Genomic DNA, 12738 nt, shown 5'->3' with positions numbered 1-12738 from the left:
CTTAGATATTCTGACCAGGAAATATATGTAGTGATCTGATCCATGAGAGATAAGTAAACATTGTCCAGGCTGGAATAGTGGGAAGAGACTCCAGAAGGAAGAAATCACAGCATCCAAGCAGGTGAAAGCTATCCAAGACTTTCTTTCTCTGACATAGTTCCATATGATACACATGCTTATTATCCACGAGAGATTCTGGTGTCAAATTTTTAGTGTGACACAACATTATCGTGAGAAATATATGTAAGTTTGTGCCAATGTCTATAAAACACTTGAAAAGTTTAAGCTAGTAAACTACCTCAGACTACTTGGATATTGTATGTATAATATAATTTTAGAATTCTGTTCCATTTCATGATTATGATGGTTGTGCATTATGATGGCGGTGATTAGTTGAAGAGGTGCATATATGGGGACTAAAGCTTTCCATTGCTTTTGTGCCATTATTATGAGACTTCTCCTGCGTAGTGCCCAATTCCTAAACCAACAGTAGATTATTATAAAACGTTTAACCAGTAGCCCTTGAACTATTATGCATGCATAGGCCAGGATCCATTGGGGATATGAAAGAAATAAATGATAATCTAAATCATAGGCTACACATTGATTTTAGCACTAAACTGAAATGAGTCTGAATGATTGCAGTGGGTGAAAAGCCAAAACTAATAGCTGTTCATCAATTGTCTCCTTTTACTACTAGTACTAATTAGCATGGTGATCAATATTAATGCTAAATTTAACATTTAAAATAGCTTTTGGGTTTTAGGGCTAATTAATGTTAATATACTTGTAGCGGTCACTAATTATTGGTGTCCAATAAATTTATGATCATTATTAGGTTATTGTAGAATTAAAAAAAAAAGTATTCCTGGGTAATAAAGCTCCAAATAAGGATGATAATGATGTTAGGTCAGAATACTTTAGGGGACACATGGAAATATTGATAAGTAATTATAACAAAAACATCCACATATCCCTCAGGTGATTAATCATATTTCTCATCCTAACAACAAGATAAATGTGAATTATTTTTTACTGTGCTACCAATGGAGATACATTGCCTTAATGCAAAATATATAATAACAATGTAATTATGAAAGCTATTCAAACATGATGCATTCAGATCTCAAATATTCTGAAATAAAAACATCTCCCAATATATTTTAAAAAGAATTGGAGAATGATCATCTCTTAATCATTGTAGCAACTCATGCAACAATAGAAAGCCATTATTTGATTCACATTGAATCCCCACTACAGTAACTGAAAGTAGCAGTGATCTCCCTAATAGCTCCTAGAAATGCATTAGGACTTAAAGCAGGTGTGATTAGGCCTTAGGAGAAAGGGCTCAAAGTAGTAGAGAATATTTTAGAGATAAGGAAACGTTTGAAAGCACTACTGTGATGGTAGCTTGGTGATGAGAGGTTATGAGAAGGTTGAGTACCAGAGCATAACAGTTACTTTCATACAATATCTGCTAATGATGAGAGGTGTTTCTTGGATTTTTTTTATCATATGATATTTAGACTATAATGTATGCTACTTTCTGCATTTTAATAGATATCTTTGCCCTAATATAGTAATGAATCATTTCCCATCTGATGATTTTGATCTTAATTTATTAGGTTATAACCCTTAACAGATTAAAAGAATTAATGTTGCTCTTTGCACCTGTGGTAGAATCTGGAATGTCTTAGTTGGGGCCAGTAGTTAAGGTAGGGAAAAAAAAACAAAACAAAAAAACTTGTCTTCCTTCAGTGTTCTGGTCCTGCTATTATCTTCAACAAACACAACATTAAATGTTTTCAGGTCCTTTGTTTCCTTATTTCCACCTCTTCTTTTAGATATTTATTCCAAACGCATTTCTAGAATAAATATAATGAAATGAATTAGAATGAATTATTGGGTACAGTGTAGAAAATTTTAGGTATCCTGTTGAAATCCATCTTGTAAACCTTTTTACAACTAAACAATTAAACTTCATGTCTGCTAGTTTCAAAATATGAATTATTTTGGAACTTTTTGGTGTTGACTGACTTTTCTTTAGCTGTGACTTATGCAGTTCAGTTTCTTTCTTTTTTTTCCTAATTTTTTTTTTATTTATGGCCAGACTTGATTGATACATTGTAGAGAGGTTTATTTTCCCCCAAAAGTGTTAATTTTTTGTTGTAGTAAATAAATAGTTTACTATGACCTTCCTCTAGTAGTAAATAGAATACAACACTGTTTTCCCTCCTCATCAATGAAAAATTTAAGACATCTGCTATGACTTTCCAACTGGGTGACATTTAAATTCCAAACAATGTCCTTTGTGTAGAACATCAACTGCTGTTTACGGATTTTGCCTGAGTCCTTGGATTGCCTTACATGTAAAATTTCTTTTTTTTTTTCCTCAAATGTTTGAGAACATTTATGCTTAGAGTTAGATTTTTACACTCACCTAATTTTTTTCTAGTATTTAATTACCTCAATTTCTAGTTCTATAATTTAGCCCCTCTTCAGTATTGTTGTAGTTTTGTGTTTGAGTTCAAGGATCCCTTCTTTTGTGGTTTATTGAGTGCTTTCAGTAAAAAAGCCAAATTAACATAGCTCTCTGCGCATTTACTGCTTAGAAGATTAATTACCTACACTACATCCCTTCTTTTCTTTGCTTTTTGGGGCCTTTAAAGATTTGCTTATGTTTTTAATATTTTTTCAAGTTTATCATTGATATATTTTAGAAAATTAGCCCCAAATCATCTGCAATGAACTTAGAACCAGAACTCCAAGACACAGAGTTTGCTGATCTTAGCTATGTAAAAGGCAAAACATGGGCCTATTTTCTCCATGGCATCTAAAATAGCCCTGTTGTGCTAAAGGTGTCCATAAATGTTGGCTGACTGACAGTTAATTAAATCTCAGCAAATGAATAATATTGGAGAAAGTGACACCACAAAGCAGACTGACATCACTATAAATTCATGATCATCAGCATAAAGGAGGTACAAAACCATTGCCTGAAAATTCTGCTATATTTCTCTTTTCATCTTATTCCCTCACTTTCATAATGAATATGTAAAATTTTCCCACACTCCTTAGATCTCTGGCAGTCTAATGCTATCAAGACCACTGTTCCCATCACAATTAGTATGTGATCTTACTTCTTGCTGTATATTGAATAATTAGATACTAAAAAGAAATTATTTGAGATTTTGCCACTAACCTACAACTCACTAGATCTATGAAGTGATTGAAACAATGATGGCACACCAGTCAGTAACAGTGGGACATGGCAGTCTACACCACCAGTAACATTGGGGCATGACAGTCCCCCCTCACCAGTAACACTGGGACATGGCAGTCCTCACCATCAGTAATACTGAGACATGGTAGTACTCCAAACCAGTAACACTGGGACATGGTAGTCCCCCCAACCAGTGAGACTGGGACATGGCAGTCCACACCACCAGTAACACTGGAACATGGCAGTCTACACCACTAGTAACACTGGGACACAGTGGTCCACACTACCAGGAATGCTGGAACATGTCAGTCTCTATGATAATCCCAGCATAAATGTCATTGCCAGTGTGTTATTACTATATACCTTACGATTTTTATATTATTATCTAAGTATTTTCATGATTTTCTTATGTTTGCCCTTCCTAGTGAATGAATTGAGAAAAATATTCTCTTGAATTCTCCTATATCTCATGTTACCATCTAACTCCTTTCCTGTTTCCTATTAAACCAGTTTATTAACTAAACTTCTGCATTTATAATCTATGTACATATGTGCTGTGGATATCGCTCTATATAAATAAAACACTGATGGCCAGTGACCAGACAGGAAGTATAGGTGGGACAAGGAGAGAGGAGAATTGGGGAAACAGGCAGAAGGAGGGAGAGACACTGCAGCCACTGTTAGGACAAGCAACATGTAAAGACACCGGTAAGCCACAAGCGACGTGGCAAGGTATCGATTTATAGAAATGGGTTAGTTTAAGATATAAGAACAGTTAGCAAGAAGCCTGCCACGGCCATACAGTTTATAAGTGATGTAAGCGTCTGAGTGATTATTTTATACGTGGATTGTGGGACTGCGGGGCTTGGTGGAACCTGGAGAGAAGCCCTCCAGCAACACATGTGTATATATGCATCAGTCACTTATCATCTCCTTTAATGAGGTTTATTATGTCTACCAAAAAAATCTTGTCCCTCTCAACACATCTCTTTAATTCCTGTCTTGCCTTTATTTTCACTGTTTCCCAGGGAAATCCCTCAGTAAATTATTTATGATTGAACTATATAATTCCAATAGCTTATTTCTTCTATAACCCAATCTACCAAATTGACTAAAGGAAATACATTCTCCCTACCAGACATATGGCTGAAATTAACCACAGTCAATAAATATTTTATAGTTGCAGTATACTATAAGAAACATATTGTGACTAGGATTAATTACACCCATAAGGCCCTCTTAACTGTCTCTCAGTTTAGACACTACGTCTCACTTAACTGTATGGTACAACTAAGCCCAGTTATTTCCAATCCTGGCTTAGTGAATTCTAGGAGACAAGGTCCATGCAACATAGATGCTGCTACCATGAAATGTAAACAGTGCCTATCCTTCTAAGACTTACTTAATATTCTCTTCTGAAAGGAGCACCTGGTAAATGACCTGGACTGAATTCTATAGAAGAAAAGGGAACGAGTATCCCAACTCTGAGAGTCAGAGTCTTCAGTCAGTTGGTTTTCTGACTGCCTGGCACAGACTACCCACTCACTGCTGTCAACAGCCTTGAAGAGACACTGTCAAAATTAACTACTTAAGCATGAAATTATGTCGTTATTAATTTTTGGCCCAAACTGAAGCAGAGAAGCAGCCTTGAAGAATCTGGCCATCGATTATCCATTGAGACCCCAAACACAAGAGTCTTAACTGACGTCATCTCAAGTTAAATGTATATGACTGCCCCTGTCCTTTGAAATCCTCTTTTCCAGGGTTCTAAGATATCAACTCTTTTACTTTGTATATGCTAAATTCCTTTAAGTGCAGTTCTTGCTTTGAATTGCTACGTAGGCAATCTCATCCATAATATTGATATCATAGATTATATACTTTGCTATGTCCATCTTGACTTCCCTCAGAAGAACTCATATGTTTTCAACTCAGACATTAGCTATAAGGTTTTTAAATATGATTACCTAAATGAATGCTTAATAACTTCATTTAGAAACTTCAAAGAAAACTCAAATGCAACATGTCCGAAATTGATCTAATTGTCTTCACTCCAAAACTATTTCATTAATTGTAACTCCTTTCTTATCCATAGTGTTCCAACTTAAAACACAAATTATTTTGTTATCGTAGGCAATGATTATGTTCAAGTCCAGGAGATTTTCTGTCACTACCATTACTGCCATGTCTTACAACTTTACTTCATCTATCATAATCACTGCTGCAGCCACCTAACTGAATCCCTACATTCTCACCTCCAATATCTGCATATAGTGCACAAAGCATGCTATAAAAATACACACATGCTAAAAATAATCTCTTGAGGGAATGTTTCCTATCCTCCAGACACTTGGAAGTCTTTAAATGAAATTCCTTAACCTGATATGTAAGATGCCAAATGGTTTCCTTAGTGTATCTTTGCAGTCTTGTCAAAGATTCTTCTACCAGGATGGCATTCTCTCAGTCTCTCACATGTACAATTACTTTTCTGTTATTTTATATAGGGTTCTTCACTGTCAAAAGGATCTTCTCCTTGCCTTCATCTATTCTAAAATATTTAAATATCTAATAACTAGATTATGTGAAATTGTGCTTGAAATACCAGCTCATTTTTGATAAGCAAAAATGTGTCTATGTTATGGGTTAAATATACCTTAACTAAATATGTCCTTCAGGTTTCAACATGAGTCACCTCTTCAAGGAAGTGAAAATTGACCTTTCCCGCTTCAAGACTGGTTCATTATTATCTACTTTCCTAAAACATATAAGTATATGTGAAAGGGTGATTGTTTAATTAATGTCTGTCTGTATAAGTAAGTCAAATGCTCCATTCAGTCGTACACCACATCTGGTTATGTTCACAAATTTATCCCCAGAGCCTTGAATAGTCTTTTTTTTAATATACTCAATATTTTTCAGATGAGTGGTTGTGTAAGTTAAAAAGTGAAACCTAATTGATACATAGTTCTGTAATATGGTTAAGGTAGGAGCAAGTAAGAAAGAGAGTAAGGAAAGGAAAAAAGAAATACAAGAATTAAATGTCACTCTTATTAATTACTGAAATCTGCCTCAGTTAAATTTTAGTCCTATAACTGACATTTACTATGTATGTTGTCATTTTTATCTTTGTCTACTTTTGTAAGTATAAAATGCCTACCTTACATGATCTAATTTTATTTACTTGCTCATTTTAGGTGACTCTGCAAAGGTTTAACAGATGTATATAGTTACTATTCAAAATACCTGAGACAAATGTAAAGAAATCATGGGCCTTGGCCTCATATTCATGGGTGCTATAATCTGCATCTTGAATGCCCTCTGTTGTTAAGGCTTAGTCCCAAGCACAGCATTGTTGGGAACTCATAGAGCTCTGAGATGGGGCCTAGTGGAAGGTTTAAGTCACTGGGACCTGCCCTTGACATGAATTGTGGAGCTCCAGCTGCCTTCCTGTTTATTTAAATTTTGCTTTCCAGCTCATACAGTGAGTGCCTTAGGTCGATTATGTATTCCTGCTATGATATGCTGTATTGAGCCAGACTCAAAGCCATGGGCCAACATCTAATATACTAAATAACCCAAAACTGTAGTCAAAGTAAACATTTTTTCTTATAAGCTGGTAATTTCAGGAATTTTATCACAGCAATGGAAAACTGACTAATATATGCAGTCTTAGAGGGAGCAAGACATCCAGACCATTGAATGTGGTCCATGTCCACAGTAGCTCAACAGCAACCAAGAAATAAGAGTGCCAAGAGTGCCAAAACAACTAAAAGGATGCCGAAGTCCAGATTGACTGGGACTCTTACACTGCATTTGCATAAAGTGGGAATGAGGGAACAACAGCTACACTATTGGTTACTGACTATAAACTAGCAGAAACATTGTAGTACTATGTTAGAAACAGAGATTCAATACAATGACTAGGTTAGAGGTTGATCTGATTCATCACTTAATATCACATGTACTATTCTATGTGTGTACAGGAGGATCAAAGCCAGATCTCTGTGATGCTGGACAAATGAATTGATGAGTGAACAATAAGAAAAGTCTTGGGAACTGACTTGACTGGCAAAACCTTATTTCCCTACTCTTGTTTGGTTCAACACCAGAATACTAGTTAGTTTTATGTCAGTTTGAAATAATGAGCAAGAGTCGTGTGGAAGGAAGGACCCTCAGCTGAGAAACTGTCTCCATCAGGTTGGCCTGTAGGCAAGTCTATGGACATTTTCTTGATTGACTGATGACGTGTGAAACGTCAGATTTTGTGGATGGTGCAGGTAGTCCTGGGTAGTTTAAGAACAAAAGCTGAGCAAGCCATGGAGAACAAACCAATAAGCAGGATTTCTCCATGGTCACTGCTTTAGTTCCTGTCTCCAGATTTCTACCTTGGGTTCCTGCCAAGACTTCACTGGATGATGACTGTAACTTGTAAGCTGTATGAAGGAATAAACCCTTTCCTCTCCAAGTTGCTTTTGATCATGGTGTTCATCACACCAATAGAAAAAAATCAGGACAGTGACAGAAGTCTCCTTGATCTAGAAAATGGTATGAGTTTAATTGTCAATATCTTAAATATCTATCCTTATAAACTATCTTCCAAATTTTGTCAGGGATTTATGGTTCATCTGGTATCCAATTGATTCATATTCATGCTGAAGTTTCACTGACAAATATATAGATTTTTCTGTCACATACATTTTAAAATTGAGATAGGAATCCAACTCTCCTTTTTATTTCATATGCCATTTAAAATAAAACAGTTTAGATTCTCACCAGGCACCAGATAATGTAACAAGTGTTAAACACACATTAAAAGCCTTTTAGTTATATGAGGGTAGCAGTATTATCATGATCTTTAGGAAATTAAGGATTATGAATATTAAGTCACTTGTTCAAGATGAATGGACTAGTAGGTATAAAATTCAAGTGTAAGTTTATTTCATTAAAGCTGTCATTCTCATTAAGTATGTATTAGTAAATATATTGTTTTATCTATGCAGAGTACTGGAGAAAACCAACTAACAAACCTTTCATCTTTTCCTTTATCTTTTATACAGTGTTCACAGTTTCTTAGAATATAAGCTGTGTATGACTGACGAATCTGTGTCTGGAAATGCTATCTGCCTTGCTGTGAGAGGATCCTACCTTGTCAAAGTGAAAAACATAGATACTTCCAGAATAAAAGCAACCAGGTTGATGATAGTCTTTACCTCTGTGATGCACACTTTAAACCTTCAGGATTCCCTTGAATTACAGCTCTCCAGTTTTCACTGTTTTGATGTGATATGCCCTCTATTTTTACACTGGTAACATGCCCTACAAAAATAGGTTTTATATCACTGATATAGCTTTGCCCAGTCAACCCAGAGAATGTTTCCATCTTTCATTATTTAGATAATTGATGTAAATCTCAGTTCACAGATTTAAAGTTGCCAAGGAATGCCACCCTTTCTTTCCTTAATGACCTTTTTTTAATTCTTAATTCTTTCTTCTTATTTAATCTAATGGGAAAACATTTAATAGTAGTCTTAGATAAATTCATTCATTTAGTTTGAGCTCTTCAGGAAATACACAGTACTTACCCTTCCAGTCTGCATGTAAGGGGCATGCAAAACTATTTTGATGGCAAGGAAGCATCAATGAAGTATGTCATTGTGACTCTCAGTTTCCCGTGTACATTGATAGCCCCTTAAATTTTTGTTGCCCTACCTGGTTACAGGCTGCTAAACAGTTTCACTTACTCAGCATTCCATGTTTTCTGATTCTCTGGGAACAAAATGGCAAGCAGGCACAACACTTTATTCAGTTAGCTACCCCCTGCCCCATCACTTTTATACCTTTTTGCGGGACTCAAAAATAATTGGCAGTACTGGTTTCCTTCTTTGTTACTAATGGCTATAAAAAAATGTCTAACAGCTTGTGCATAGAGATATCAGACAATATCCTATTTCTTTCTTTTGGGTTAAGTTATGTTTCTAACAAAGTTTCTAGAAACTGATTCTTGTCAATGTCATTTTATTGCCAGACAGTGGTGGCACATGCCTTTAATACCAGCACCTGGGAGGCAGATGCAGGCAGATCTCTGTGAGTTTGAGGACAGCCTGGTCTCCATAGTCCGTTTCATGACAGCCAGAGCTATTACACAGAGAAACCCTGAATCATTTTATTTAGAAATGGAAACTTTGAAAACATGATCAGGTTAAGATGACATATTGACAGTGGACCTTAGCCATATGTTCCTAAACATTAGCATCCTCATATGAGAGGATTTGAAGACTTAGATTTAAGGAGACAATAGCCACATTACAACAGAAAAGATGTTGGAGGGTTATATAAATAAACCAAAAATATCAACGATTACCGGTCACTAGCAGATGCTGCATAGAGAGATTCTACCTAGTCTAACAAGAGCATGGGCCTGCTGACACTATCACTGTAGACTTCTATCCATTAGAACTGTGAGTGATAAATATTCTTATTGTTTTCAGTCATCTGTTTTGTTCCAGAAGCTCCAGTACTCTATTATGACTCTAAAAGTTCCAAAAGGTCATTCCTATTTATGTCTAGCAGATCCTTGTTTTATTTTCTTTTTCTTCTTTTTTGATTTTAAAATCCGTTTTAGAAGTCACGTCATACACTTACACTTGGGAATCATTTTAGTGAAGGGAGGAAATGAAAGATGTAATAGAAGGCCTTTTACTGAGGCATACAATACTAGTGCACTTCTTTGGCTCTGTGCAGAATCAAGTTTTAATTTATTAAATAGATAAATGGAAAAATTATTACACTTATCATTCATTATTCTACACAAAGTATTTTTGTATAGGCCTATTCCTTGAAGCTGCTAGGATCCTAGTCATATTTATGTATGCCAAGTTTCTTGTAAGTTGAAAGTCTGTTCCTTCAGACGTTTGTCTGAAATATGTAACAATCATATCTTGAAACTCAAAATGCTGATACCTTTTCCCTTTTGTGACTTTCTACTTAACAGTCTTTCCTTCAAGAGCCATAAACTTGTAAAGAAATGACCAGAAAAGGAATCCTTCAATTAATTTTGCAAGACCCTGCACCATCATTTGCACCGTTACTTCCACCTTTTTGAGTCATCATATTTGGGGCTCTGAATATTTACTAGCTCCTGAGGTTTCCCCAGCTTTTCCTTCCTGCTCTTCTAGCAGCACCCACACAGCAGTCCTGCCAGAATAGTGGAATGACACTTGGCTCAGTGTGAAGATATTAAGGGAAAGCCTGAGTGGGAAGGGGGGCTGTAGGTTGAATTTTACTTCCTGGTTCTATTTAAGACTTCAATTTGGTATTAGTTCTGGGATACAGGGTTGTGTCATTCTTGATATTGACCTGTGTATCCAAGGGCCATGGAAGAAATATATGCATATGAAATAAATCAACACAAATGAAATGAAAGTTCTTAAAGCTGTGACCTCAAACCAGGAGTAGAATCATAATGCACTGGGCTGACCTTGTGAAGGAGTCCACATATGGCTTACTCTTCTTGGCACTCATACCTGACTTTCTCTTGGCATGTTGGCATACTTCCAGATCTCTTCTGTGTTTTTTTCCTCCTATATTATGAATATGGTCTCCCAGATCCTGCACTTCAGAAACCTTGTCAGTTTAGATATATCAAGGAAATTACAGCTAGATCAGGAAAAGCGCCCTCCTCATTTTAGGGGTAGGGGTTTGCCAAGGGAGCTTTAGCTCTACCTCTCTAAGCTGTACCGGGAGGAGGATTCCCATAAACTCGACAGATAATGACAGGACTTTGAGCTTGGCCAACTGGTTGTTTCCTTGGATGTATGCCATGTCCTTTTTTGATCTCAGTGGTCTCACCTCTCCACAAACAATGAAAGTGTTAACACTATTGGCTTAGAATTTAGCTACAATATGCTTTAACCTCTCTTTTACATGACTGACATCTTCCCGTTTCAATAAGGCAGCCTCTGAAGCTACAGCGCTATAACTCTAAATGAAAACTGATCACTCAAGATGCTTAATCTTGTGAATTTGGGGCGACCTTTATCGGCTCACAGGCCTCAAGGGACTTCCTTCCCTTGTAAGATACTTTCTTATTTCAGGAAGAGTTGGCAAGATATGGTGATACCACCCCTCTCCACTCCTGTGTGCTCCATCATCACTCTTGTGGGTTCCTGTGGTGAGTGACCCTTCCACATCAAGATTTGTATTTTCAGTTAGTTTTCTTCACGATTGATAAAATGTTCAGTGTCATTCTCAGTTCACAGACAAAGTAACTTACCTAAGTTCTAGTCTTTGTGAGAGGAGAAACTAGATTTAAATGTAAGGTCTACACTTCTATATCTAACAATTATTTGCCTGATACATGCTAACTGGCTTGTTTGTTTACTGGCATCTCAATGGGAAATGAAAGACTTCTTAGCACTTTCTGGGCCTGTTTGGGGGTGTTATTTTGTGATTTTACTCTCCAATTTCCTAATATCTCAAATGCTGTACGTTAGGTCTCAGGCAGTCCATATAACTGGTATGGTGCGCCACCTGGACTATAGGATTTCTGGCAGTTAAATAAAGGCCAGAATTCCTCAGGAGCTTGTGATACTGGTTCCCATCTCTCAAAAAGAGTCATTTCCCTTACCTCTGGCAGAAAGGACATATTGTATAGTTGCATATAAAAGCCCATGCTGACCTCCAGGCTCCCTCAGTCCCTATTCACAAGTATTTGTTATACATTTCCAAGCCCATGCTAGTCTCCCTAGGCTTCCCTCCTCCCAGACATTGCTTTATTCTCTTTATAATGGAAAGGATCCCCCACTCCCACCCCTGCCTGGTCCCTGCTGTTCTTTCTTTCACAGATAGCCCCTGCCATGCTCAGTCTGTTTCTCTTTCTCTCTGTTCTGAGCTCATCCAAATGCTTCTGGATATTCTCTCTCTTTTACCTACAATAAAAACCTTCCCTAATAATGGAGAGGTCACATCGGCAGTTTCTTTACTGCACCTCCTTGTATACATTGTGTTCTTATATTCACAAAATGAGAATAATTACTTCTGGCTCTCAGATACTTCACAAGAATAGTTTTAGGGTTTAATTAGAAAATGAGCAATAGTTTTAGAAACTTCGGTGCATCCTTAGTTATTAATACACTGAACTATTTTCAGCTAATTGAGACAGTCTTTTCCTATTCTGGCTGAATCTCCAGTCATACCTGTAGTTGTAGATATCATGCCACTCCCTCCTAAGAATCCTTGTGTAGACTTCTCCATGTTGAATGTATGTTTTGAATGAAAGTGGGATGCACTCAACCATTTCTGTCTTCATTTGACTATGTCACTCATCTAGCTCCTCCAGGCTAGTTTCTGTTTGGTGTGAAACTTTGGCCTTTGAACTAACCCATTAAAGAAATGTAGATGTTAATGGGAAAATATTTGGAGAATGAGCAATCCTCTTCATTCCCTTGATATTTTGTGTATTTCACTTACCCACTGTCTGTAGTTCTTTCCATCCATTTTTGATATGAAAAGGGAAG

The 12738-nt window shown here is 36.6% G+C and overlaps 1 long non-coding RNA gene across 1 annotated transcript; it reads right to left on the bottom strand.

Annotated features, from left to right (window-relative positions):
• Window positions 1-1676: 1676 nt before the first annotated feature.
• LOC143271678 (uncharacterized) lies at window positions 1677-9669 on the bottom strand. Its single transcript, XR_013048874.1, has 3 exons — window positions 9585-9669; window positions 8806-8989; window positions 1677-1865 (listed from the first exon to the last, which is right to left on the bottom strand). It is a non-coding gene; the product is annotated as an uncharacterized LOC143271678 (long non-coding RNA).
• Between the last annotated feature and the right edge of the window lie 3069 nt (window positions 9670-12738).

This window comes from Peromyscus maniculatus, chromosome 2 (assembly GCF_049852395.1).
Source record: "Peromyscus maniculatus bairdii isolate BWxNUB_F1_BW_parent chromosome 2, HU_Pman_BW_mat_3.1, whole genome shotgun sequence".
Classification (NCBI taxonomy): domain Eukaryota; kingdom Metazoa; phylum Chordata; class Mammalia; order Rodentia; family Cricetidae; genus Peromyscus; species Peromyscus maniculatus.
Note: the sequence above shows the minus strand (reverse complement) of the source record. Positions and strands in the feature narration are given on the sequence as shown.